Below are 3,936 nucleotides of genomic sequence, written 5' to 3'. Positions count from 1 at the left end.
TTTAACTTAATTTGTTATATCGAAATATTAAAATGTTTCAACATAACTTCTAACAAGCCTACATGACCTAACATAACCAAATCCACGACCACTTTATTATATCCACGTAGTTTACTAGCCTACTAGATGTCATAATGACCCTATGACTGATACCAAATACTCTAAGAGTCACTATAATATCTCTTGACTTAAGAGAAGGGATGGAATCAAGATGGAACATCTCACCTTAATTATTCTTCATTCTACCACCTTATGGAGATGAAACACATTAACACTAACTAACGATCGATCTCTCACCAATAGCTCTTCACCCAAACTAAAAATAATAAATCATCTATACCGGCCTAACTCAATTGTCATCAACAAATAAAACTGACTATAACAACAGTAACCCAATTATTACCATCAACACCTATCATTCAGATGGTTTTACAAATCCCGTCATCTAGCTTCAGCATTTGTATGGTTAAGGCATAAAACACTGATAATTCAACACTGAAGTGTTTTACTAGCTAATTAATGCATCCCCAAATTGTTATAAAAGGGTAACATTGACTAAAAACATTCAGTTGTATATTGGGATCAAAAGCAACATGTAATTCTTCATATCACAAACAATTTTTAACTTAATTTGAAAAGTGTGTTTTAAAATTTAATTTTTATTTTTTTCTAAAAAATTTGTTATCCTCATTTATATAATTAATTTTATATATTTTATAAAATAATATCTAAATTAGATATTTTATTTAAAAGTTTTTATGAACAGTCCAATATATAAATTTTAAACAAAACAATTCAAAATATCTTTCAAAATCATTTTTTAAAAATATTTTTCTACTGAATTTTCAATAATAATGTCTGATTTGATATATTTGATGAATACTCGCAATTGACTCCCACAACAAGCTAGTTTAAAAGAAATTAGGTGCATAAGCACTCCCTCGCACTGAATTCTTAGTCCTATCATAATAATGGCCCGACCATATATTATTTGTTCATCATGTGAATGACACAACAAGCCTCGAAGAGCCACCCCAAAAGCCTTAACTGCCTTAAAGTTAGCTCATCATGTGAATCACAACTGCTTTTCTCATTCCTTTCTCTCTTCTTGTGATCACATCTCCATCACCCACCTCCTTTATCAGCTACTTCCTTTAATAATTTAAAGCTATTTACAATTCATGAAGAAAGCTTTCCCGTTGGGTTAAATTATCAACGGTAATGATGATAGTATTTGAAAGGAAAAGCATACAATTGTGGGAAATAGGTACAATTTGTATTTTTCTAAACAAGATAAGAATTGGATGGCTGTAATGATACTCCATCAAACAAAGGGGGTCCTACGTGCCCCTATTGCTTTGTTTTCATGTAATTTAATTCTCATTTTGATAGGGAACCTATTCTATTTCTGAATTCCAAGTTTGTAACCCCACGAGTTCCACGAGTTAACACGTTGTGTAGATAGGGTTGGCGAAGAGGCCAGTTGACATTAATACTCCAACAGCCATTAATCCAGCAACGTGTCAGATAACTTTTTGAAAGAATTTCAGAAGATTTGCTCTCTTATTTTTCATGGTTTACTGAGCCTAGCTGCACTTGTTCTGAAATCCTTCACCTGAACTAGAAAGACAATTCTACAGGAAGAAAAGAGTTCGGTCAGCCTTGTCAGAAATAGGGCTACGAAATTTGCTTTTTTTCCATCCTTACTAATATTATCAATCATAAAAATAAACTGAGTAGATTCAGTATACCAGCTTGGAATAGACATTTGTTTATAAAGGCAGGGTAAATATGGGATGCAACTTTAACCTAATAGACCTGGAAAGTTATTACATGAAGATAAAAGGGAAATGAACTAAAAAGGAAGGTGATATAGAAGGTTTTGCCCTCATCATCATCGAATAAAGTAAAAGAAAGAAGATGCCTAAAAGGAAGATGATGGGAGAAAATGAAGGCGAAAGGGATAAAGGAAAGGAATACTTGCTTAGGAAGAAAATTCAGCAGGAAGCCACCTGGATTGCATTTGCAAATTTGTTAGCTATTTCTGAAATCTCCAAATATAATATATGATCGAGCTTTTGATTAATAATGACAGCAAAAAAGCGTACAACTCTTTTGTCACCATTCCATTAAAAAAAAAGATTGTTGTCCAAAATGCAGCTCACACACAGCGTTTTTTAGCAAATCCAAACCTATCGTTTTCCAAATCGAATTCAATATGATAATTCTGCTGCTGGAAGTTGCCTAGTATAATCGCCGGCCCGCCGTGTAAGCCTTGGGCTCCGACAACATTGTCGGTGATAACCATCATACAGACGACATTATCATCGCCGACGAATGAGAAATAATTAGTCGAAGGCAATGCCATTTTAGCTCCTCCTTTGAATTGGAAAGTTAATTCAGGGAGATATACTGACTTGTAGCCTGAAATATTGAAACATGGGCTAAGCCCGACATTTTTTCCACTTGCAGTGCCCTGCTATAATTTCCCATTTGTTTCTCCAACTCTTTCGAGACAAGCTCGAACACTGGTCTCTCCATGAACGTTAACGTTGATCCCGAGTCGATGATGGTCCCTCCATTACCGTCGGATCCTGCAACCAAGAAGCTGTACGGAACTTTGACGGTTTTATCGCCAACCAGAATTTTACGTAAAGTTACGTAGTAGAACTCTTTCAAAGCTGGGTTCGAGGCGGCTTGGTTCTTGTAGAACGGCGTGTAGCTAAGGCCCGGAGTCTTGGCAACACGGGAACCCGACCCGGTTTCCAACAACATATCGCTGCTGATGCCCGTGTCATCGAACCGGCGAGAAACGAGGCAGTAAGAGAATTTCTTGAGGCCCAATTGGGACGGTAGAGACACCGCGCTCCGACCGAACCCGGCTATTCCAGCTGGTTGTCGGTTGGAGATAACGGAGCATCCGACAAGGAAATCTGTAAAAATCTTGTGAGGAAAAACGAGGTTTTCTACTAATAAAAGCCCGCCTGTGGAACCTAAACCGTATTGAATCAGGTAAGGAGGGCAAGTTTGTGTACAGTTTTTGGATGTGGGTTCACACTCTCGGCAGCGAGACTCGACGTTGGAGCCGAAAAGCCAACTGCACTTGGGGTTTCTGCAACCCACGAGCTTCTTGGAAGACGAAAGTTTGGGTGCAAAAGTGGGGATTTTGGCCGGATCAACGTTGGGGAAACGCACCGGGAGCAAAGGTAACGGGAGGTGCAAGGGAACCACGAGAGGCTGCTGCCGGTATCCATGATGAAAGTAAGGTCTTGAGGCGGAGTTCCAAACTTAAGAGACATGGTGTAGCCGCCATAACTGTGGGGGGAAATTGGAGCCTTGAGAAGAGAAGATGAAGTATTGGTTTTGGCTTCGGCTTTGGGGTTGTGGTGTTTTAGGTGGTGGGCTCTTGCAACCGAAGAAGTTGCTAAATTGTTGAGAATTTGGTAGACATTGGAGGAAGAATGGTGAGGCAATGGAGAGAGGGAGACTTTGATTGTGGTGGCGGCGGCTGATGCCAGTGCTGTGAAGACGATGAGGAAAGAAAAGGAGGAGATGAAAGGAAGAGAAGCCATAAAATGGAAGTGAATGAATTTCTCTGTTTTTGCTCTGCTTTTATTACTCCATTTGTTTTATAGAGAGAAGAATATATAACACCAACGGTACACAAGACTTCTGGACCAAGGAATCATGTTCCATCACACACTCTGTAACTTGCAGATTTAGATGACATTCCGTCATCGGAATTACTGTTATTATATACAATAGGAAATACGATGCTCGAGTAGTACATTAACATCATTAATTTAATTTGTAAAAATTTAAAATTCTAAAGTATACAGTGTATAATTATAAATTAATTAAAATTTTAAAGGTAAATTATATAAATAAAATATTAATGACATTATTTTCTATAATCTTTTTAACAAATTTTTAAAT

At 37.5% G+C, this 3,936-nt stretch overlaps 1 pseudogene; it reads right to left on the bottom strand.

Moving 5' to 3' along the window:
* Nucleotides 1-2,041: 2,041 nt before the first annotated feature.
* LOC120181015 lies at nt 2,042-3,638 on the bottom strand (annotated as a pseudogene).
* Nucleotides 3,639-3,936: the final 298 nt, after the last annotated feature.

Source organism: Hibiscus syriacus, unplaced genomic scaffold, assembly GCF_006381635.1.
Source record: "Hibiscus syriacus cultivar Baekdansim isolate YM2019G1 unplaced genomic scaffold, ASM638163v2 tig00112507_pilon, whole genome shotgun sequence".
Taxonomy (NCBI): domain Eukaryota; kingdom Viridiplantae; phylum Streptophyta; class Magnoliopsida; order Malvales; family Malvaceae; genus Hibiscus; species Hibiscus syriacus.
This window is presented reverse-complemented; position numbering and strand designations above follow the sequence as displayed.